We start from the raw sequence: 27,131 nt of genomic DNA, 5'->3' as shown, positions 1-27,131 counted from the left end.
TTTATCACGTGTAATAATGCAAGATGTGAATTTTACTAAGCTTTAGCATGTATGGATTAAATGAAAGCTTTTACTTTAACCTTAACGTATTTAATACTGTGTAATTTAAAAATATATTTTTATTAAATTTTTGATAATAAAATATTTCTATTTATTTTTTTATTACAATAATAAACGTTATACTTTAATCGTTTAAAGCTTCTCCTAGAGTTAAAAAGTACGTGTTCCATTTTGTTGGTAAAGTCATGAAGTGTCAAAACATGTTTTTCTCCTCTAAAGAGTCTGTTACCGTCTGCGTAAATGAAACATCATTAAAAATAATTTTAAAATTATAGACCTTATTTATTACTAATTGAAATAAATTCACTATTTTATTAATAGCATACTCATTTATATATTCATTCGTAGCAAACGCTTTTACGTGCGAGGATACTAACACGTGTCTTATAAGACGTAAGACTTCAGCACAGCAAATAGAATGACAGGCATTCGGTTTAATTATAGACTCGGTTGCAGTTTTAAGTGACTATAAATATAGTGATGTATCTAAGTCAATATATACAGTTTCAAAGGTAAATGCATGATATATTAAATTTTATATCGGACGTGTAAATCGGATATCAACATTTATTATTTATTTTATATAATAATAGAAAAAAAAAACACGGAAAGGATTTTTAAATATTATTTATATAAAAAATAATAAAACGTATATTTATTTACGTAGCTATGATGAAATATAAACTAAAAAAATAGTCACTGTATCAATGATGATCGCGTGAAATGGTAGGAAGAATTTAAGCAGCATTTTCCCGTTGAATCGCAATGCCGATCCTCTGGGCAAGAAACGAGCAAGCTCCCCTTATGTCATTATATCTTGTTATCAAGATAATTACGTAAGTAACATAGTTTTTCGTTCTCCAGGGCTTTTGTTGAAGCTTATTCGTGTAGTTCTAATAATTAATTTATTGCTTTAAATGAATTTATAAAAATACACACGTAAAAATACACTCTTATATAATACGGGCCAAATATAGACTACAGGTTTAGTTAGAATAATATTTCTGCTTACTCTCGTAACAACTCTGCTTTAATTTTATTTAAAATAACAAACAAGACTCAGTATGAATATACTAAGGTACTGTATACTTTGTTATTAGGAATCTTTACGTATTAAAGGTTAATAAAACTATGGGATGTTGGATTAAATATTTTTAAAATTAAAGGTCATAAAATTAAAACAATTGACATATAAACACAATAAAAACTATGTTGACTTATTCTTTAATTTTATTTTTCCATGGGGAAGATTTATTTTTAATCTTAATGAGCGTATAAAACTTTTCCTTAAATACATATTATGATTTTGACGTTGAGACAAGATAATTTTTTATATTCATTTATAAAAAAATATTTCTACATTCTTATTCGTATGATGATGTGGAAGGCGTTTTGGCGCTCAAGAGCACTCTTCAGCCAGCAATGAATTGCGTCTGACTGATGATGAAGAGGATGATGATGTTACTTTTTTTTGGGATTTTTTTTATATAACTATAGCAAGCACCGTCGTGGAATATTATCACGGGTTTAAAATACAACAAACAACAACAACAGTCTGTAAATTTTCCACTGCTGGGTTAAGGCCTCCTCTCCCGTTGAGGGATGGTGGAATACACATGTGGCAGAATGAAATTAGGCAAATGCAGGTTTCCTCACGATGTGTGCCTTTACCGCTGAGCTCGAGATGAATTATAAACACAAATTAAGCACATAAATATTCAGTGGTACTTGCCTCGATTTGAACCTGCAATTATCGGTTAGGATGCACGTGTTCTAACCACTGGGCCATCTCGGCTTTTTAAACTATACTCGTGTTTAATATAGATAGATAGATAATAGACAACGATAAACATATGAAGGTATTTGGTAATGGTTTTGTAACAAATTAAAATTATAATGTAATTATATTTTTAAATTTTTAATTAAATTAGTTACAGGAAATTATCATAAGAATTAAGAGCATTAAGTGCTTAAATATATACAAATATGAACTAAAAATAGTTACTGTATAAATCTTGACCGCGTGGAATGGTGAATTTACCCATTGCATCACAATCCCATCCTCTGGGTTAAAAACGCTAATAATAAAGTTGATTTTAATATTCAATTAATACTTTAAATACGAACGAAGTTACGAGTAAAAGTGTCGTAACTACACTACACGCGTTCCCTCTGCATGCTTTAGGATGTAGGTTAAGTTACTCGAGTATATTCCTCAAAGGTATTCCTTATTTAAATTACTGTATCAATCCTGTACCCTTCGAAGTACTTACTTACTTGCTTTTGCTTGTGATGTTGCACTAAAATGACATTTATTTCCCTCATGGTTTACTCAAATTAAATATGGAATTTGTTTATATAGATTGTAAACACATTATCGATATATGTTTAAGATTTAAGTTACATGTCAAGTAAAATAAAAGTGTAACGATAATTTAATATTATATTGTACAGAAAAAAATGTTTTAACTATAGCACTGGTTTAGGTAGTACTTTAAAGGCTGCAGTTTCAAATCCTCGCTCGGGGTTACGTTACGAAATTTTTGTCTACAATTTAATAGTAGTATATAATATTGTAGTAGGCATGTTAAGGGTAGTTTAATCACTTAGAAGAATCATTGAGTAATGATCTATTATAAAGTAACAGGTAGTTAATATCCCGCTGTTGGGTAAAGCCGCTTCTCCTTTTGAGGAGAAGGTTTCGAGATAATGGCATCAAACTGCTCCAATGCAGGTTGGTTGAATTTAATACATGAAGGTTTCTTCACGTCGTCTTTCTTGACCGCCGAGCATAAAGACAAGACAAATTAAACACATATAAAATGTTTTGGGTTTGTACTCGCAATCATCGCTTTAGATGCGCACATTTTAACCACTGATCCATCACGGCTCTCTTACAAACAACTATAGAAATTAGTATGTGCGTTAAATGAGTTCAGCTGCAGGATCAACGGCTTTACTTATTTTCCGAAGCACTAACAATTTCCAATTCCGCGCTGCAATTGTAATTTTTTTCTCCGAAAAACATTAACTTTAGTTTGGACCGGAATTCGAAGCCGAGAGCTCAATAGTAATTTACAGTCAGAGAAAGAAAACCTTCGTGAGTTTTCAAATTCATTCCTTTATCAAGTGTTAAACTGTTAGTACCTTTTGAATCTAAACATCAAATCATGACAATGCAATATGTCATTCTCAATCGGTAAAGCAGATTATCGCTCATACTGTGCACACGAAAATAGATCTTAAGGTGACGAACTCTTCTTACCCGTCTGTACTATAGTATGTTCAAGTATAAACTTTAAACGGAGATTAAATATTCAAATCTAAAAGGTACGTCTCGTACGAGTATACTGGTTGCAATATAAATACTGCCACAAACGACGCGGAGTTTGATTTAGCAAGCTTATACTCTAATCCCTTGTGATTGTAACTGGAATTGCAGTTAAAAGCCAGAGAAAATGAAATACATATGTACTGTATTGTATTCGTCGATTTGTATGATTTTATTGTATACTAGCTGTGGCCGCGACCCTGTACGCGATTGAATTTAACAAAAAAAAGTATATATTGTAGCCTAAATTATTATTCCTTATTATATCAGTTCTCTGCTAATGAAAGTCCCGTCAAAATCGGTCCAGCCTTTCCAAAGATTAGCCGGAACAAACGGACAGACAGACAGACAAAAAATGTTTTTTTGGTATTTGTACCGTTCACACATACATACATATGCATTGAGTAAAAAATAACTATTTTACAATTTTAATATTACAAACAGACACAATTTTATTCTCTGTATAGATGTCGCTAGTGGAATTACAGTTAACAATGATTGCTATCGTATCTCAACCGTAAAATGTAGAATTTCCACTTACGTATTGAATTTGGAAACTAGGAAGCGTGGGAATTCTAACTTACTTTGTGATACGAGTACTGTTTTGATACCTGCAGGATACTCCATTTCATTATTGAACACCACCACATACAAAAACAAAGTCGGGATAACATCGTATACCTATACAATACATTCTTGTTTTTTAATTTATTTTTATACTTTGGGTCAAGGGGCTATTTTCATAAAGTACATTTTATTAGTAAAATTAAGTCTAAGTGAAAAATATAATCACATTTTACTATCCTAAATTTTAGCATGGCAAAGTTATTTCGTATGTAGAATAAGTAGTACTTACAATTTTTAACTTCTTTTAATCAAAATATTTTACAATATAAAATGTTTTATAAATTAAATAAGCAGGTATTACGGATGTTTCAGATTAATTAGTGAAATTGGCTCGTAAATCGACGCAAATTTCGTTAATTTTACATCGCTTGAGAGCTGAAATTAAAATTGAATATTAAAAGGTCACAATATTTATAATTATTATAAAGTTTTTTTTTTTATAATTGAAGTACTCACTTACAGATCACTTAGATCCCACGTGGAAAGTTTGCATGCCGTACAAAGGCACTCATCTCGATTAAGGTGTGTTTAGACTTCTCTACATTACTTCCAAGACTAAACTAGGTACTTTAATCTGTTCCTTTTTACCTTTTGTTAAGAAAATATCAGTTATGAGTTAGCAAGAAATTATATTTTAGATATATGCTACGAAGAACAGGGACTATATATGAAGTACTGAAAGTTGTATTTGATATAATATATACTAGTACATAGGAGTTTATTTACGAAACGTTTAATTTATCTGTTGATGCGAGTAAGATCGCTATTAAATTATAAAATACTAGTAGTCGCTTTCCTCATTTTTAGGTATTGGTTGTCATGTGTCATCTGAAAAAAGTAGCATATATCCTTTCTTGTATTTCAATTTTGCTTCATACCAAATTTCATCATAATCGGTTCAGCGGTTTGGTCGTGAAAGAATATAACAGACAGTCAGACAATCATACATAGTTACTTTAACATTTATATAATATTAAATTAAATTACGAATGAATCGATTAAGTTGAAATATAAAGTTATACAGGGTTTTTTTCTACGATAAACCTATCTTATAAAAAGCAGCCTATACAACTTTATATTACATTTGCATTTATCGTACAGTGGAATTGAATATATCTCAAGAATAAAATTATTTGCCACGTATAAAAATGTAAGAGACAGCTTATAAAATCCATTTTAAATACTATTAATATTATATTATACATACGACCACTCGATTGATTTTAATTAAAGTTGGTATGTCTTTATTCGCTCTGTTCAATATTCCTGTTACTAGATTGGTTCGCTACAACGAAAATCAATAGTGCTAAGCTCTGTTGTTTTAGAATATCATCTGTGGTTAAAGGGATATTGATACATTAAGAAGCTATCGGAGAAAGATACATTCGACTTGTATAATAAACTAGCTGTGACGTGGGATTTATCCGCAGTTATTTCAGTTGTAATTCTAAGTCTTATCGTTAGTAATATAAAATAAAATGTTATTGGTGGATAATCTGTTCACTAGATTCATATTTTATATCTAAAGTAAAAATAAATTAAGTAACAGCCTGTTCATTTCCCACTGCTGAGATAAGGTCGCGTATTCCATTAAAGAGAGGGTTTGGAACATATGTTCCAAATATGGAATATGTTCCAAACCTTCTCCTTAAAGGGAGAGGAGGCCTTTAGCCCGGCAGTGGGAATTTACAGGCTGTTACTTTACTTACTTTACTTTTTTGGAACATATTCCACCACGCTGTTCCAATGCGGGTTGATGGAATGCACATGTGGCAGAATTTCGATGAAATTAGATATATGCAGGTTTCTTCACGATGTTTTCCTTCACTGCCGAGCACGAGATGAATTATAAACACAAAGCACACATATATACAGTAGTGCTTGCCAGGGTTTGAACCCGCAATCATCGGTTAAGATGCTCGCGTTCTAACCACTAGGAAATCTCAACTCATATTTCATCTATTACAAACAAATATATATTTCTAATATTATTATGTACAACACGGTCCACGCGGTGTACGTTAAAATACTTTTAAACATCCCTTCTTATAAAAGTTGTTTTAAATAATTCTTCTTATACTTAAATAACATTTCAAAACCCTTCTCACATAATTACTTCAATAATTGGAGTTTTAAACAAACTAGCATCCCTTGTTTTAACTCTAAAATTGGCGGAGTTTCGTATAATCCGTTCTTAGCGGGTGTATACGATGTCTGTATTCAAACTTGCAGGTGTTATAGTTTCTGACATTTTGTGATAATCAGTGAGAGGTATTTCCCGAGACCTGAGACCCGCTCCGTCTTCGCACGGGTACAATACTGATACTAAAATACTACAGAATTAGTTTATCTACGACATCACATTAGGAACTTCTGAAATTATCAGTATTTTATTTTCTTACTGTGCATGTATTATAAACAAAAACCAACCTCTCGATGATTCGAGAGGTAGATAGAGTGATCTCTGTCTATTAAAAAAAACGTATCAAAATCTGTCTTTTGTGTGACAACGGTAAGCGACTTGGTTTTATAGTGTGTAATTATTTAGATTTTAGACTTATAAATGTTGTTATCAAATCAAATAGATTTGTTGCGTATGAAATCTTATATGAATTAATACTATTTTATTTATATTTTATAGCAGCGACGTTATTCTAATGAAATTATTTAAAAAAAAGTAGCAGCGAAGGTAAATGGCAGTCAAATGCTTTTAACTCATGTAAAATCGTTAGTCTTGCGGTTCATCTGCGTCTGTTTGATTGCCTGTCTCGAAATATCGACGTACCACTCTTACTTGGTGAAAGGGCTTTATACAAGCTCGTCTGGGTAGATACTACACACTAATTAGATTTTGTACTGCATCATACTGCATGGTAGATTTTTTGACTATCAATAAAAAGTGTAATCACTTCTATTTTGAATAAAGATTTTTGACTTTGACTTTGACTTTAACCACGTGGACCTAAGCGTCTTAGCGAAGGATGGTAACGCATTGGTGATGCAAGGAGTGATTATATTGATTACAGCGCCAATGTTTCCGGGCGTTGGTGACCAATTACCATTAGATGAGCTTTTTCGATTCGTTTCAGCAAAGCTCATTCTGACAGTCGAGATGGCCCAGTGGTTAGAACGCGTGCATCTTAACCGATGATTGCGGGTTCAAACCCAGGCAGGCACCGCTGATTCATGTGCTTAATTTTTCTTTATAATTCATCTCGTGCTCAGCGGTGAAAGAAAATCTCGTGTCGAAACTTGCATGTGGCAAATTTCATAGAAATTCTGCCACATGTGTATTCCACCAACCCGCATTGGTACAGCGTGGTGGAATATGTTCCAAACCTTCTCCTCAAACGGAGAGGAGGCCTTTAGCCCAGCAGTGGGAATTTACAGGCTGTTGTTGTTGTTGTTGTTGAGCTTTTTCATTTGCACATTATATTATAAAAAAAATAGTGTAAGAGAATGGAATGCGCATTTCTGTTTGTGCATTCTAGCCTGTTGGCTAATCAACATGGCCAAAATTTTCGTAAGAACGATATTTTATTGTATGATTCATATCTATGAGATACCGAGTTAATCAAATAAATAAATAATAACATAAAATACGAATAAATGCTTAACGATAGGTTTATTATTAATTTCTTATGTAATTTTCTTTAATGGCCATTCAGTCTTAAATTCGATTTATTCAACTTAAGTGTAGGCAAATCTCACTCAGTAGGAAAACTCAGTTATTTTATTTATAACAACATTATTTTACTTATTAGGTCAAGGTGACAAAGGACCATGATGCTCTGAGCAATAATAAAACTTCATTCAATAAAATAGTTATTTCTATTCCATTACAAAAAGGAGGTTACTTACTTACTTACTTTTTTTTAATTTCATAACCTAGTAAACGGTAATCAATAGATAGTATTCCTGGGTTTGAATGGTGACAGAATCGGTGTCAATAAATGTGTGGGATATATATAATCTATCCTACGAGTTTTAAAATCTGTCAATATACATGTGGTGACTGCATGCTATTAGACGATTTATTTAGCTACCTGTCCGATAAAATCTGTACCTACCTTTGAACAACTTAATTTATTTAATTTTTTTAACCGCACTAATTTAAAAATATTTACATATATATTTCTATACATAAACGTATATCATGAGTACCAATAAAGTAAAGTTTGCCGACTTGGTTGCACTTAAAAAGTATTTATTGCGATGAATCATCAGATACGGACGTTTTCTTTTGTTTAGATTTTTATTATTTTCACAAAATGAAGTTAATTATAGACAACCGAAATCACAGTGTATCAGACGTGTAAAATTAACCATTATTAATGCTAATGATTAAATTATTGCATCCCATTGCATTGCAATATTTGTAACCTTTTTATTTCTTAACTAGCTGACCCGGCAAACTTCGTACTGCCATAATCGAAATGCTTAAATTGGTTTAAATGTGATGTGCATAGAAACCATTGCACGCACCGAAACTGGTGATCTGAACTGTAACAATAAACAACTGATACTTACACTAAAAACAACACTATCAATATTTTTTTAATATGGTGTATATAGTCGTAAGGCGTTCAAATTCAAATTCAAATCAGTGGGGCCTAAATGGTAAATTAGTTGCGACATGCCTATAATATAAAAAAGTATTTTCGTTGATTTACTTTCAACTTTAATTACGATAAATTACACATTCTTCTTTCGATTGTAAAGTGTGATTAGAGGTTATGTTGAGCGTTTGGGAATTGGCCGTCATTTTAATTGATATTTAGCTTTCTGGGTAAAGTGTGCGCGGGTAAGTGAGTACATGCGCACACTTATAACATCATCATCATCATTATCAGCCCGTTTTTGTCCACTGCTGGACATTCAGCTCCTGCCTGCCGCCTTGCGTAAATAGTCACTCCACCGTGCCTGAGGACGTCCTACACTACGTTTGCCGAGACGCGGTCTCCACTCTGGAACACGTTCTCCTTAACGGGTATCGGTTCTACTATAAATATGGCCAGCCCACTGCCACTTAGCTTAATCATCCGGTGGGCTATGTCGATGACTTTGATTCTTTGACGGATCACTTCATTTCTGATCCCTCAGAGAAACGCCGAGCCTCGCTCGTCGCTCAGCTTGCTCAGTCTCAGGGTTATCCCTGAGACAGAGCAAGCTGAGCGACTTTAAACTGGTGGATCACCCTTATCCTGAGTGTCCACGTTTCGGCTCCGTATATTATGACTGGTAGGACGCACTGGTTGAAGACTTTCGTTTTAAGGCACTGTGGGATCGACGATCTAAAGATTGGACGAAACTTCCCAAACACTGCCCAACCCAGCTGAATTCTTCTATTCACCACGCCCTCAAGGTTGTTTCTACCTAATCACAAAGTCTGCCCGAAGTGGACATATTTTTGAACAACTTTGAGGACGGTACCGTGTATCGCAATCGGTTCCGGTAGAACATGTTCATTGAACATGATCTTGGTTTTATCCAAGTTTATTCGTAGGCCGATACGCATAGAAGAATCAGCCAGATCGTTCAGTATTTGTTGTAGGTTCTGCACCGTTTCTCCACGATGACGCTGTCGTCTGCGAATCTCAAGTGACAGATGTATTCGTCATTGATGTTGATGGTATGGGATTTGTTTGCTGATTCTGTACTCGGACGGACATGGTGGCAGCTTCGTAGAGACATCTCATCACTTGGATGAGTCACTAATCAACTTGGCAACGTTGCAGGGACTCCAGAACATCCCAGATTTCAACTAAGTCAACTACTCATAGTCCATGAAAGCATGACACAGGGGCCGATTATACTCATGGGACTTCTGTATAATCTACTGCACTGTATGGATGTGGTCTATGGTGCCGTATCCGGAATTCTATTCGAATCTTCGGGCAAGACGGTTCATGATCAATCTTGAAAACAGCTTATAGACGTGGCTCAGTAGGGATATGGGACGATAGTTCTTCAGCAGGGTTTTGTTCTTATATAGTGGAACTAAAATAGAGTTCCTCAGTCTAATGCTTTCAAGTCCCCACTGCTGTCTTTTGTTGTGCGCTTGCGCAAGACTGCGAATCGTGGTAGAAGGAGTAAAGAAACGACGTTGGGGACCTGAAAGATAATTTTGTTTGTCTGATTTTAAAAGAAAACTAAATATTTGTGACAATGTCTTTATAATTTTTTTTTTTCGATAATCTGTTTAATTTCAGTATTCTTTGTTATAAGTTGATTAGTTATAGAATGCGCTTTTAACCTATTGCGTTTACTTATCCCACGGGTGTCCGCACATGTACCCACAATATGGGTCAACTGTCCGCATTCCGACTTATTATCAAAATGTTATTTTATTTTTTTGTTACGGGATATTTTTTTAATGGGATTTATGTTTTTATGTTTTATGAAAAAGAATATTTATTCGGGTATAAATTGAATAGCCGTATAAATATTCTTTTCGAAATTATATTTTTATTTCTCAAATTTTGCTTTAGTTCTACGCACTGAGGCTGAAAACAGTAAAGTTTGTGCACTTGGCCCGAATGACTCTACTTTATATTGCTCAAAAATGATATGTTATCATCACAACAATTAGATACTTACAAAACAAAGTTTGTCTAAAATACTGGCTATTTAAAAGTTTTCAATTTGATATTGACACACACACAGTAACAATACACTCTGTTAATCAATTTAAAGCTGACTGATAAACTATATTTTTTGTTTTGTTTTGTGGTGCGTGAATAAACAGAAATGAAGGCTATCCGGCGCGCGACAACGTGACGTATAATTGTCCATGCGTGAAACAGGGAAACTCCTATGGTTGCGTTCATAAATGTAATATGTGACAAAACTTAAGATTTATTAAAGAATCTATGTACATAAAATTGATCCGATAGACAGTAAACAACTGAAGTTAGTTTAATTTAAGATTCTTTTTGTATATCCTAAACATGTACTTATAAAGATATAACTATTCTTTCAATTTGATTTCTGCATAACGGGGACAGCATCAAATGTTTGACAAAGTAGGGATGACTTATGTTACAAAAGCATGATTATGGCGTTGATAATGACATCAATATCGAACATTGATACTTGATGTTTATGGAGCTCTAAACATCGATGTTAATCGATGTTTAGAATATCGGTGTTTTTTTTGCGAATGGAAGAAATTATTAAAATCGAGAAATAGATGTAACGAACTCATAGGTAACTCACCGCATAGACCATGTATCATATTTTTAACGACAACGTGAAATAACTCTGGATCAAGAGTTTGATCGGGAATTTCAGCTGATATAACGTTATCGATTTGATCCGGAGTAATTTTATGTACCAGCCATATTGATATATGTGCATGAGGAAATCCCCTTTTTTGCCATTCAATGGAGTAAACATAATTAAATTAAATCCATAAGTGCTTTAAATTTTTGCCGAAAAATACGTGCTGTAATGTCAGTTGTCGACTGTTCTTCAAATAAATTGTTTTTAATATCATCCCACTGCGGATTACATGTAAATGTAATGAACAGATCCGGTCAACCATTTTTCGTAAATAAGAAATTGCGTCTTGTGCATATTCGTTCATATGCCGTGGGCAACTAATGAACGAAGATGGCAATATAGTCAATCGCCCGATGTCATTTACATTAGCATCATTTGATATCGCATCTTGCAATATTCTTCGGATCCTAATTTTGCTTGGTTGAAACGAAAAAAATTATAACGTTCAGTTTCTATTTTAGCACACGTATCAATGAGTTACTGATGATACAATTTACCACATTTCGAGATATAATTTTGTGCTTGTAGTAACTTTATTCTGTATATTTAGACATGAAAATAAATGCAAACACTGTACTTTTAAATAATAAATTGAAATAAGACGTATTACCTGTTGAAACTGGTGGATGAGTGTACTCATTTTTTAATTAATACTTACTTTTAATTTAACAGCACAATTGCTCGTCTGAAAAATCTCCATTAACAAAATGACCCGCCATTTATTGAATTTATTTGTTACAAAAAATGTAATTAATGAAGAACCACTCGACCGATTTTGAGCAAACTTCACATAAACCATCTACTAAATAGTCCAAACAAACCCTGAAAATTTAGTTTGGATAGATGAGCCCGTTCTTGAGTTATAAAGTGACATCGAAAAATACCACTTTTTTTATAGAAACAGACGTAGCGATGTTTTAAATAATGCAAAATTGATTTTAAAACAACAATATTTTATTATCTTACATCGATAATCATAGAAAATCAATGGTAATTCTCTAATAAATCTATTTCTAAGGAAAACCAAAATTGTTTTTTTTATTATATTTCTATCATTTTTATCATACTTTCTCACCTTCTAAACCTTCCCTTGACTTCCACTAATAATTCAAGACCAAAATTAGCCAAATCGGTCCAGCCGTTCTGGAGTTTTAGCGAGACTAACGAACAGCAACTCATTTTTATATATATAGATAAGAATATCCTAAGCTCTGTAGGGGATTCTATACGTGTGTGCGCAAACACAGATGCATTATCCCCTCCCTTATAATTCACTCTCTCTTATAATCCGACGGCACATCGATTCGACACGACTCGAGAGTATTTAGGCGTAGGACCCTCTTAAGTTTAGAGTAATTGAAGAGTTCCTATATAAACCTCTAAGCTGGTCTTCCAAGCCAGTTCGATATAATCAAATGATTGTATTACATACCGACATACATGTTCAGAGAAAGTTTAAATTCGATACTGAAACTAGACGCTTATAATAGACGTATAAGATTTACTTAGGTATATATCGACTTGGTTATGTTATATTAAAGCGAAGCCTTAAACAAATTAAGCCATTAAAACCACTCATTTTGCTACACACATACATTATATAGATTATACAGAAGAAAGTAATTAAACTTAAAGATTACAGTGTAGGTAGTAAGGGGTTCATCTCAGTATAAGCTGTGCTAATGCACAGCACTGATTTTCAGGTGGCCCCTGACTATTGGGTAAAAATACACAAATTAGCAGGCTAATTTATAAAAAAAATCGATTTAATAATAAAAATAAAAAGTTTTTACTGGCTGGTTTACGTCGTTTTAAACGAGTTCAAGTTTGAGTGGGGACAACTTTCGAGACGATCTCGTTGACATTTCGTCATAAAAACTCTTCAACTTTGAGCGGTTAGCGCGGACACTCGATACGTTGATATAAAATCAAGATTTCACACTTAACTAGTAAAGTTGTTTTAATACCATAATTTATATTTAAGAAAAAGTCGAATAACATTCGAGCACAAAATATCTTTTAATTTTGTTTATTTCAGTACAATCTAATTATAAATCGTACGAAAGAAGATAATGAAATCTGTTCAATTATTTAAGAGATTTTCGTCTCTAAAATACTAGACAAAACATATATAAAAATGTGATAATTTTTCATCTTTGTTTTTCAACAAGTAATAGAATCAATAGTTTACTTAGCTTATAAAGATTTTCTTTTGAATTATTTTACATAATCTATGGATGTATATAATTGTATATGTTTGTAAAAATTACTATTGTCAAAATCGCTAGCAAACCTTATATTAAATAAGTAAATAAGTTCTGGGTCACGAATAATTTCCTGAACAATTTAGATCATCCTGTACTCAAGACTTATAGCAGTAAACAAGTGCGTACTCAAATAAATAAATCTCTGTTTTCCTCTACTATAATTGGGATCTTTAGACAGTCTTACGAAGGTGCATCTTCTACCAAATTTTTCACGGGGAATGAGGAATTGTTCGGATTAATCCCGGCTGCTGAATTTCACCTTCGGACATCTCGTCAAAATTCTAAGTTTCACCCGCACCACCTTGATGTCCGAAAATCCACAACAGCGCGATTTCTTAGACATTTTCTGTCTCACACTTTGTGGAACCAGCTTTCGCCGGTGTTTTTTCCGAACCGATACGACATGGGAATCTTCAACAAAAGAGCCTACTCCTTTGTTAAAGACCGGCAACGCACCTGCAAGCCCCCTGGTGTTGCAGATGTCCATGGTCGGTGGTAGTCATCTTTCCATCAGGTGAGCCTCCTGCTCGTTTGCCACCTATTTCATAAAAAAAGTGACCATAGCAGAATATTTGCAAACCTTCATTCTGAGTTACACGGAAGAGATTATAAGATAACTTTCTATCTCCGCTCTTCTACTCAGCGCTTATGTTACCTTTTAGAAATCAATACTTTTACGATCGACCCACGATTGGAATCAAAAACTTTAAGATCCATAAAATCTATCCAATAGGCTAAAGTAGAACATATAAACAAAACAACGATGTTATAAAAAGTATAAAGTATTAACAGTTGCCAGAGAATTTTTCCAGCCAAGAAACTTTTACTACAAATGGTAGTATTATATTGCCCCTTCTTTGCCTTCTACTTCGAGTATAACAGGACACAAATATGAAATAGGTTAATGTACTATTCTTAATATTTCCGAACAAAATAATCGTTATGTAGAATACAGGTCTTATATATTACTCGTATTATTCCCAACTATTCACGAGGGAATTATTGTAGTTCTACTTATACTTTTAAAGCTTCTACGCGAGATTATGTACTAAAATGCTTTTATACTTTAATACTCAAGATTATATTACTTTTACTGTTTTGTTTGGTCTTAAATTACGTTTTTTACAAAGTACCAGCGAACTCAAAATTAGATAAAAAAAGGGCAAAAAGAGTTTTGTGGCATACACACATTTCGTACATCTATATATATAGGCTCGCACGTACGCACAAACAAACAAGAGCTTATAATAATACAATATAATATAAAAAATGTTTTAACGGTTTTGTTTTTTCTTTTCTTCGAATTCTATTTTAATATTTAAGAAACATCTTACAATCCTTTATAATTGGATTTACTCATTGTGAAATTTATTTATTTCACATTTTTTATTATAAGCAATGTATTGGATATGAAACGCACACACAGGTAAATTAAATATTGTAAGTTATTTTTTTGTATAATCAACTCACAACATTAAAAGGCTAAAAGGTCTGAATTAACTGGATCTAAATCGTTAACCTTGTATCTGTTCATAGGCCCTAAGGGATGAAGTTAGCGGAAGTAAATAGGCCAGAATACTTAACATTCTTTATAAACAAAAACCTCCAGGGAACGGTGGTTAAATATTTGGGTAAGATTGATGATAGGGAAGAGATTATATTGTTTTGTTGGTATTCTGTGGTTGAGGAGAGGCTCGTAATTGATGGCTACGATTAAATGTCTCAGACTGATAAAATAGATTGTTGGCAACACTGCGGTGAATGCGATAAATCAGGTGCGGTTAGAAATAGATTAATTGAAATAAAACAGTGAATTAATGGTTTATAAATTTAACCACTTCGATTTCATTTGAATTTAATTATATTCGATTAAATTTGTACTTTAAATGTTTTTACGTAAGATAAACAATCAATAATTGCATTCTGTGTAAGAATTGGTCTCGTCATATTATTGAGTTTTTTTGTATTGGTTACGAGCAGAAGGCTCTCTAAAGGAAAGTGACTGTCAGGGCCCTGTGACATCTGTATCTCTGGCTTAGAAGAGCATTGCCGGGCTTTAAGAAACGTCTAGCTATATCCAGGTATAGTATCGCTTATCGCAATACTTCTAAAATCGGTGATGGGTTTCTAATAGATGAACTAAAACTATTTCAACATATGTTACACCTGAATTTTATAAAGCATTAAAATAAAACGGAAATAAGGATGTGTGGATTCAGAAGTAGAATTGGATTGCTAAGTGAAACTTTGTTTTAAATAAAAATGCGAGCACATTTTCTATGCGTAATTAAAATTTAATATTTAAATTGTGTAAACGTTGAAAGTGGAGATCGCTATCTAGTACAAGAAATTTCTTTGAGCCGCTAAACTAAGTGCGAGGTGATTAGACAAATTGTTATAAATATTACAAAGACCGATTAATTCTTTCTTCGTCTTCTTTCCTCGCCGTTTTGTCCTTGTCGAAAAATATTTTAGTCGAGTCAGTAATTCTAAATTCAAATCTATTTACCTTCAGTCGTCCTCAGACTAATTAATATCAAACACTGCCAAAAACTCAAACCATCTATTTTAACCAATAATTCGAACGCTGAATATATTATTATTATGAAACCTTAGATGTTCATATTATTATATTGGCTTTGGGTTTAGTTTAACTTATTAAAACAGAAATAATAGTTATTTTAACAGGTTCGTAGTATTGTTCCTTCCTTGATCAATCGACTCACAGTCTTTCCAAAATGTGGGTTTTGCTATTTACTTGGACAAAATTGGTGTGGAATAAGTGTTTTTATTTTATAGACAAAAATGCCTAATTTATTTAAATTTATTTTGTAATATAAATTAATTTTCTCGGTGGCAGGGCTTTGTGCAAGCCCGCCTGGGCCCACAAGGGACATAGCACCTTGGATACCACTAAGGTTGGTGGCGCGTTGACGATGTAAGGAATAGATAATATTTCTTACATCGTCATTGTCTATGGGTGTCACTTACCATCCAGGTGGCCCATATGCTCGTCCGCTGACCTATTCCATAAATAAATAAATATATATATATATATATTGCATATCACATTTCACTCGACTATAATAGCAATTGGGCGAATGGAAACATGGTTCGTTACTAGCTCACTCAGACGAGTGATTCATCTTGACGTAATTGCTAATATTGACCCCTAAACACACCACTGGAATCCCTTATAAATAGTTCAGAAATCTATACAAACACGATTATTAGCTACGCATTCCCGACTTGTTTGTTCGGGAGTCCTTCCTTTCGGATGTTTATTGAAAATGTAGGGTACGATGCTTGGTTTGACTTATGTTATAAATATTCTTATAATCTTTTATATAATATAATCAATAATTTATTGTATTTAATTGATTAAATATTTTATTTCTATGTACATTTTTGATTTATTATTATATCGTTTTGAACATTGGGTTATATTATTGTCAGTGGCTGGTGCCTACGCAGACAGGCTTGTTCAATTTTTAACGTGTGGACTAAAAAAGAAAACAATAGCTAGTTTTTCAAATTATTCTTTCACTCATTGATTTTCAAACTATTTATTATATATGTCACAGTAAGATTACAAAATTCGTTAGATTACAATCTGACGAGACAGATTGCAATCTAATGTTGTCTTAAATTTTCGCGATTATTACACATTTAAATAAAACTAATTATAACGGATGAATCGCGTATATTAATAATTTTTAAACATACCGACGTTTCGAGCACTTTGCAGTGTTCGTGGTCACGGGTACCCGTGTTGGGATGTTTAAAAATAATTAAGATTGCAATCTGTCGAAACATTGTGAACTGAGAAGTATGATTGAAATTCAACGTATTATTTTTCGCTATATTGTAATCTATCGATGAGAAATCTGCCCCGTCAGATTATGTAATATAATAATACTTGTTTTGGTACTTCTAAACAGCTATTTTTGTATTTTAAAGGAAATCTTAAAGTGTGTTTTTATATATATGGCCCAGTGGTTAGAACGCGTGCATCTTAACCGATGATTGCGGGTTCAAACCCAGTCAAGCACCGCTGATTCATGTGCTTAATTTGTCTTTATAATTTATCTCGTGCTCAGCGGTGAAGGAAAACATCTTGAGGAAACCTGCATGTGACAAATTTCATAGAAATTCTGCCACATGTGTATTCCACCAACCCGCATTGGAACAGCGTGGTGGAATATGTTCCAAACCTTCTCCTCAAAGGGAAAGGAGGCCTTTAACCCAGCAGTGGGAATTTACAGGCTTTTGTTGTTGTTGTTGTTGTTTTTATATATATATGAATTGTAGATTTCTATATGTAATCATTGTTCTATATTGATATCATTTGTGCACTGTCTATTATAATGGAAGCCATACTGAAAATACAATTAAATTGCTTAAGATTTTAAGTAGAAAGTACACATATATTCCTAAAAAAAATTCATCATAATCCAAGTAAAGTGAATACAATACTCATCTACTTATTTATCTTTTCTATGTACATTATACTCCAATATCGTATAATTATACGGTAATGGAGTAGTATTATATTATACCATATTATGTGAGGACGAGTACCATTTCAGATGAGTTGTCTAATGCATATCATTTCATTTCAGTTCCTTCGTTTGATCTTATACCAAGATCATATTAAACACTATTAACGAAAGAGCACTTAAAGTAGACTTGAAACAAACCTATAAATGTGCGTTGTCTTTACTAGAAAAAAGAAATATAACTTTTTAAAATCTTAATTATATTACGTATAACATAATAATCATAACAACTATACTAACTATACAATATTAAAAATACAGTTATAGATAGACTAAGTTTACAATTATAAATCGATATTTAAATTTTTATGGGTATGCACTAGAACTAAACAAAGGATAATCTTCATTAAATTAAGTTATTTTAAAGTCTTGCTTGTATTTAATATGTGCACCCACGCCATACTCTTTCTCTTTTTTACTTACTTAAAGCGATCTTCATATCGCTAACTTATTCGACTTACATTTTATAATAATCACACGCACACATCTATACTATTTTATAAATATACTAGTTTCTTCGGTTTTACGTTAAACGTTACTATTTCGGCCTGTGAGTCATTGGGATGTATTATTGACCTATTCACTTCGGCTTTCTTAACCGGTATTATTTATAGAAACAAGTGAACAAAAAAATTCTTCATTTTTATATATATTATGTGCCATTTCGAAATGCAGAGTACTTTATGCGACTACGACTTTAAGTCAGGGTATTGTTTGTAGTGCTTTCTCGTGTATGGCTCTTTATGTTCCCCACTTAGACAGATACACTCGTAAATTAAAGAAATATATAAAAGTCGTCTGCCATATAAAGTTAATGTTTTTCTACGTGTTATAGTACATAGCTGCTTGGCTTTGACAATATCATTTTGAACAGTTTGAGGTATTTATTCAATTACGATATTTAAAAAGTTGATGTTTTGATTACTTACCCAATTCCTGAAATGGGTTGACTATGTTATACCCACTTTGCTTGCAAACATTCTGATTGGAGACTAGCTAAATGTTTTAGGATATGATTACACTTACTTTTTTTGATGGTATCTACTCATCAGACATTTTACTGCTAAGCAAGACTTGGTATTTTTGTGTTACGGCTTGAATGGTGAGTAAGCTAGTTTAACTAAAAGCACAAGGGACATAAAATCAAAATAATCTTTATTCAAGTGGGCTTTTACAAGCATTTTTGAATCGTCAATTAACAATTAAGTGAAGCTACCACCGGTTCGGAGAGTAGATTCTACCGAGAAGAACGGGCAAGAAACTAAGTAGTTACTCTTTTTCAACATTTAAAAATACAAAGTCATGTTAGTTAATACAATTATTAAAATTCCACGCTTTTTTATCATCTACAAAATCTTATATCGAGTAATACGCCTTTTTTACCAATGTATATTTTTATAAACGATTTGAATTTACGAGGAGGCAAAGTTAAAAATGTCTGCGGAATTTTATTATAAAAACGGATACCTTGCCCCAAGAAATAATTATTGACTTTGCGGAGTCGGACATCTTAGTTCCCAAGGTTGGTGGCGCATAGCGAAGTACGGTAGCGAAATATTAACCATAATCTGTCCAACAGCGCTAATGTTTTTGGGTGGTGGCAACCACTTAACATCAGTTGGTCCATTTGCCGGACAGCCTACCTATTTCGTAAAAAATGTAGTTCAGCAATTCCTCACGATCAGAATAACTGTGTTTGTACAGCCAATGGTTAAGCTTGATTTAACGCTTAACTTCAAAATTCCGGAGTGCTGGCCCGTCCCCGGATTAAAACCCTAGGCATCGGGATATAGAGCCTTAAGATGGCTACTAGGCTTATAGCTATACGTCTAGCATTTTAAAGTAAACAGTAAAGTCACGACAGCACTTTATACGTACATTACGTAATACAAGTTTATTAACATAAGTACAGTTATGCTCGTATTCAATTGAACAATAAAAATAATATCAAATATCAAAAAAATTTTAAATGCCACTTGTTTTTTTTCTTTATTTTATGAATTTGAAGTATTTTTAAAATATTTTAAATTGCGTTTACTGTAATCATTTCTATAAAATACATTTATTTATGGACATTTACGGATGCATTCAGTTATTTTAACGATATAATAATAAAATAATCAAGATCCTAAAATGTTCAAGAATATTGTGATTATTTAATTCAATAAGAAATAATAATATATTAACAACTCAAGAAAGTACTACAAAATTAAGTACCCGCGAACATCGAGCACTGCTAGTAATTTAATTTTTGACAAGCGCCGCTAAGTTTTCGAGAGTTAAATTGTACAATAAATCTCATGTTCTACGTCAAAGGAACACATTATCAACGCTTGATAAAATTTTCTACATGTTGGATGAAACTCGGGGACATTTATAACCAAACCGTAGTGCGTAAGCTCGGTCGAAGAAGCTCAGAGTTGTTCTTAATTTAAACCATTTATTATTATCGTGTAGTCACTCTTACATAAGTTATTTTGTATGGGATCCGATACATAAAATACGAAATTAAGTAGCCTAACTGAATCTTATAATTTAATTTAATTCAGCGTTAATGATATGAATGTTGCCGACTAGATTTTAGATCAAACCTACGCATTTTTCAACGGCCGAAACTAATAAATTTCAAAATCATTGACATTCGTTTATTGATTACATATGTGGCTTTCCTTTTTATTAATTAACTAAGATCTCAGTTCTTTTGAGCATAATTTTAATATGTAAAGTACTTTACTCAAATCTTACCCTTTCATACATTTTTGTTTCTTTTATTCTTGCTTCTTTATATTTATTTCTTCTTTTATTCTGGTTTTTTGGAGAGGTAATATTTTTATAGCATCCATTTACGTTATAAATACCTTGAAAAAGTCAAACTGACCGTTACCGAATATTCAGATTCATTGGAATAATTATATTGTGAAACAAACTAGAAACTATCAATTATTATAAATCGAGAACGATTTTCAAATATGTAAAACTTATTTATTGATGTATCTCGCGTCAAAATTGTATAAGTGTAATGTAAGTGAAATGTTAGTTAGTATTTACTTTTCGTGTCAAATGTTAATATAATAATGTTTAGCAAGTGAAATAAATGATTACAGAATAGCACGATTCGTATTAACTTATTCACCTTATAATGTATTTTATATGTTATGTGCGTTCGATAACTACTATTTTAGTCACCTAGTATTGATGTATTTCGTTTTGAAGCGTGAGTCTGTTTAATTACAGACAATCAGAATTAAAATCTTTGGTACCAATGTTGGTTGTGCATTGGTGAAGAGGATTGGTTGAGATTTCCTTAATGCCAATGTCTATAATTCATAATGGATATTTACATCATGTAACCCGTTTATATAAAAAAAATTATTGCGAGAACTGTTTTACATATTCGAAATTTGAATAATCTTATAATAAAGCGGACAGCAGCTTTATAATCTCAAAAAAGTTAAATGTTTAAAAAAATATATTAATTCTATTTATCTACTTTGTACACTTTCACAGTCCACTTTGTAACGGAAAATGATTTATAGTACAAATGTAACAACTATCTTGATTAAATTGGCTCTTAAAGGATTAAAGTAAGTCATACAAAAACACCGAGCTTAATTCTACTGAAATATAGAGTAATTTATTCTACTTAGGACTCTTCACTATAATGATATTTGCATATTTGACGTTAATAAATTAATCCATCACAAAAGTGTGTTGAAAATATATATTTTATAAAGCATATGCGTAGCGGTAACAACTTGTGGACATTCCATCGTTCTTGTGGCATTAAGTCATGGTGTTTGTAAAATTTGTCTCAGTAAATATTAATTTATATGAAGAATTTACTGTCATAATCTTTTTACGAGGAATTGGTTTATTAGAGAATTGGATATATCAAAAGTATTTTTTTATAACAATAATAATAACCGAAATTAACAAATAGATCTTTAGTGGTAAAATCAACTTTAAATACATTGTAATAATAATTAAAGTGTATAAATTAGACATTTGATTTTAATGATCTCCCATTCAATTTAATAAAAAAACTACCAACTATTAAAAAAAAAACAAAAAATAATAATTGATTGATAAACATTATAAAAAATACATAACAATATTAATGATTAAATAGTGTTACTTACCCAATCCATTCAAAACATTTTGGCTTTTAGAAAGTAAGAAAATGTAAAGGCTTGGTAACATTCCACCGCTGAGTAACGGCCCTTCTCAAGATGAAGATTTAAAGCTTATTTCAGTAGCCGCATCAATGCAGGATTTTTTGTTATGTGATAGGTGGCAAACGAGCACGGGGCTCACCTGATGGAAAGTGACTAAAACCACCCTGGAAATCTCCAATACCAGGCGCTTGCAGGTGCGTTGCTGGCCTTTAAGGAAAGTGTACGCTCTTCTTTCTTTTTTTTTTTGAGCTGAGATGGCCCAGTGGTTAGAACGTGTGCATCTTAACCGATGATGTTCAAACCCAGGCAAGCACCACTATATATATGTGCTTAATTTGTGTACATAATTCATCTCGTGCTCGGCGGTGAAGGAAAACATCGTGAGGAAACCTGCATGTGTCTAATTTCATCGAAATTCTGCAACATGTGCATTTCACCTACCTGCATTGGAACAGCGTGGTGGAATATGTTTCAAACCCTCTCCTTAATGGAAAGAGGAAGCCTTATCTCAGCAGTGGGAAATTAACAGGCTGTTACTTTACTTTTACACTTTTTGGTACGCTAATAATGTGTCACTTCATAAAAACTAATTCAGCATATGCAAACGGAGCGACGTTTATCCGAGGTTAAACCCGCAACCTTTAGTCAAGGTTCTCTTTGTTTTAACAAGTAAGCCGTTTCGGTTATATATAATACAATGTATTGAACATACTTAGGAAAAGGCCTTTTTTATTTCAATGAAAGCCAGCCGTTAGTTCGAAAGCGCTTGGTATTAAAATACGAGTAAGTGTATTGCTTCTGTTAAACTAACTACATCTCACGGTTTTACCTGCCTGGAGCATAACCTTTTCTCGATAGCGCGATGTATTCAGAGCTTCATTTAAACCATTGGTTGCTATTTTTTTTAATTTACTTTAAAAGCTGCGTTCATTTCCGTGTAACAAACTAATCGCATGTTACGTTCCTAGTACAATTTCACCTATTTTATTATCTGTGGTTTATATTGTGCTCAATCCGGGTAATAAAGTTAATTCAACATGAAATACAGTGGCAGAGCAAGCGCAAGCGGGGATTGTAATTAATCTTATCTTCGACCGAAGGACTTTTTTTTACTAATTTTTAGCCGATCGCTTATCTGATTTACCCTCGTAAAGTTTTATCTTGTCCCTATCAATCTCTCGGGACGAGCACTGAAAAGGCTTAATTCCGAGAAATCATATGATAAATTCAACGTTTCATTTTAATTGCTATGCGGATATTGTGAAATGAGATCCATTAATGTTTTTACTCGTACGACCATTATTGGTGTTGTTGTCTTATCGAGTATAAAATAAGGTTAAATTTTAATTACTTTTATTACAATTTGCTAAATAAAAATATCTTTACGTAAGAGTTTTTAACATGAAGGTTTTAATTATATACACATAAGAATTAAAATAGTTACAGTACAAATCATGATCGAGTGGAATAGTGGCAGCAATTCTAAATATTAATAATAATTTAATTATTGGGCTACATTATTATTATTATATATGTGTTATTATTTTTAATTTATAAAGTGCAATTAAATTTTTCTACTTTTACTTACTTTGTAATTTAATATTTACACCGTTTTACGTGTTTACCTGTAATTTATGTTTAATTTTTTCTTGAGTGTGCTCTACAATAAGCATGTCTGTTATACTTAACTTGGTTTGGTTTATTATTTTTATGTATATATTCAATTCGGTATATTAATAATACATTAAAAGATTAAAGAAATATTTATATATATATATATATATATATATATATATATATATATATACATATTAATATATATATATATATATATATATATATATATACATATTAATATATATATATATATATATATATTAATATGTATATATATATATATATATTACTTAATTTAATTTAAATGTATGTATTCGTATGAAACTGTGTTTATACTGCTAGCAACTTTTTAATCCGTAAACGCAAAGGGTTTTCAGGGGATAGTCAAAAAATGTATTTCCATATTAAATGCCTACACGGGCGAAATGCGGTCGCAGCTTGTAATAAGCGAAGAACCGAAATTTTATGTCGGGAAATTACGTAAGCTATTTTATACTGTCATTCATGTACATAATATAATACACATTCGTGTATATAATACAATTTTGACGTAAATATTTATTAGTATATTTTTAATTTATTATAAGACTAGCTATTCGTCCTGATTTCATAAGGGTAAAAAGATTTTTTACGATAGATACATAAGCTTTAGATTTAAAAACAGCGTTAAAAAAATCCTTTTTTCCAGCTAGAAAAGTTGGAATTTTACAATATGCAAGTATTATAATATAAAGTTAATTCAACATGAAATACAGTGGCAGAGCAAGCGCAAGCGGGGATTGTAATTAATCTTATCTTCGACCGAAGGATACTTTTTTTTACAAATTTTTAGCCGATCGCTTATCTATTAACTTTACAGTGTGATTCTTGTTGTGTTTAATGTTTAATGCATATTATGCATTAAACATTCTCCTGAATCACACTGTAAAGTTAATAAAATCGCATCATATCCATTACGTAGCTTAAAAGGTACAGACGGCGGAAAGTGTCTATATTTTAATAACATTTAGAGGTGAGCACTTCGTACTCAATTCTCGTCAATTTGCCAATGGTCAGTGAGAATGTGAGTTATTTTAACTACTTACAATACCAGCACCACCAATACTACTCAGTGTGATTTACACTGGTTAATTCGTCCCGCTTTTAAACCAAAACTTAATAAGACTAAGTAGGTATTGTTTTATTTGTAAAATTTTCTTATATTTGCGTAGTAGAGAATTTCGACCAAGGTAAATTATGGGGGTAGACAAACTTTAGTGTAAAAACAACAATCTGTGAATCAATAGGTGAATCTACGCGTTATAAATAGTTTGGTAGGCTCAGCCCATATAGTAATTCGGTAATTATGTATAAAGTTACCGGTTAGCATGATATTCATGTAACATGACATATTTAAATTAAGCATGCTAATACCTAATTTACACGACACTCGAAAATATAATTTTTATTAAAACATATATTCGCAATTACTTTAAAATATTTGTCGTAAGAGACTTGAGGTTCGAATTTATATATAAATATGCTACACAGGATATTTCCTCAACATTTTATTTGTTTTCTTAAGATATCGTTAAGGAAAATGGGATAACAACGTAGTTGCTTATTACATTATGTGACTAATTGATTAATCCTTTGGGACGGCGTAGTATATTTCAAAGAAACAATGTCTCAAAAGAAACAATCCATTACTTCATAATTGCTACAACTTTATCCATGTTCTAGTATAATATTAACACCGAATATTTATAATACATTTAAATCAATGTGGAGTACATATAAAATATGTTTATAATCAAATACAAACAAAATATAACTGTTTTTATAAGCATTATATAATAGTGGTAATCAGTTATTCTACCCCCAAATAACAGCACTCAGTATTGTTGTGTACCGGTTTGAAGGGTGAGTGAGCCAGTGTAACTACAGGCACAAGGGACATAACATCTTCGTTTCCGAGGTTGGTGGCACAATAACGATATAAGGAATAGTTAATATTTCTCACAGCGTCATTGTCTATGGGTGATGATGACCACTTACCATCAGGTGGCCCATGTGCTCGTCCGCAAACCTATACTATAAAAAAATATATCATATTAACTTTTTAATGTAAAAATTATTACCTTATTTTGGTTTGATTATTAGTATGCTATATTTTTAATACTTTACGGTTAAATATATGAACGATTAAGGAGCTTAAAGTGTACTTAATCATTAAACAATAAAATCGCTCTATAAGAAATTGAGTAATAATATATTTATTGAAATATTTTATTCTACTAATATTATAAAAAAGTGTGTGTTGTTTGTTTATAACTGTTAGCAGATATACATGTCTCAGATTATCATCTGACGAATGAAGGTTTCCTCGCGATATTTTTTATCCCCATCGAGCACGAGATAAATATCCTTGCCTGTGTTAGAACCCACAATGTTCTTGTTAAGATTTACGTATCGTTTCATTTTTTCTCTTTTCTGACATCAGTGACGTAACTTAATCGAGCTAGAACGTGTAGACATTTTTTTATATTGATAACAAAGTTCATATGCTTTTGTAAAAATAATAATACTAAACACACATGTACCTATTTCACAATAATCAATATGTGTTAATTCGAATGAGGAACTCCCGAAAGAAAACAACATCTCAGTAGAAAAACAAAAAAGTAATATAACGGCCTTTATACGTAAGCAAACAAATGAGCCACTCGATGGCAAGTGGTCACCGCTTCCCATAGATAATTAAGCTACAAGGAACGTCCCTACACCACCATGTTATTCCTGTAGTTACACTAGCTTATGCACCCTTTACACCGGATTTTAACAATACTGAGTACTATTGTTTGGAGGTAGAATATCTGATGAGTGGGTTTACCTGGCCAGATGGGCTTGCATAAAGTCTTAACTAACATGTAAAAAGTGGTAATAAAATTGTCCAATAGAAGATATTTTAGTGTTCTAATCGTTTAAAATATCATAATAAGTTTTCATTAATTATCATTAGCGTACTTAACTTTTATTATTATTTTAATTAAACACGATACAGGAGTAATGACAACGCATAATATTCGTCATAACCAAGACATTTTAAATTATATCCCACCTTTGTATCTTGTTTAATTCGAAGCAGTATTATTCCGATTTTTTATTACATACTAAATTTGGAGCCAGTACGGTAGTACGACTTTGAAATGTCCTGTGTTAAAACTTGTCG

This window comes from Vanessa cardui, chromosome 15 (assembly GCF_905220365.1).
Source record: "Vanessa cardui chromosome 15, ilVanCard2.1, whole genome shotgun sequence".
Lineage (NCBI taxonomy): Eukaryota > Metazoa > Arthropoda > Insecta > Lepidoptera > Nymphalidae > Vanessa > Vanessa cardui.
The sequence above is the reverse complement of the archived record's forward strand: the minus strand, read 5'-3'. Positions refer to the sequence as shown.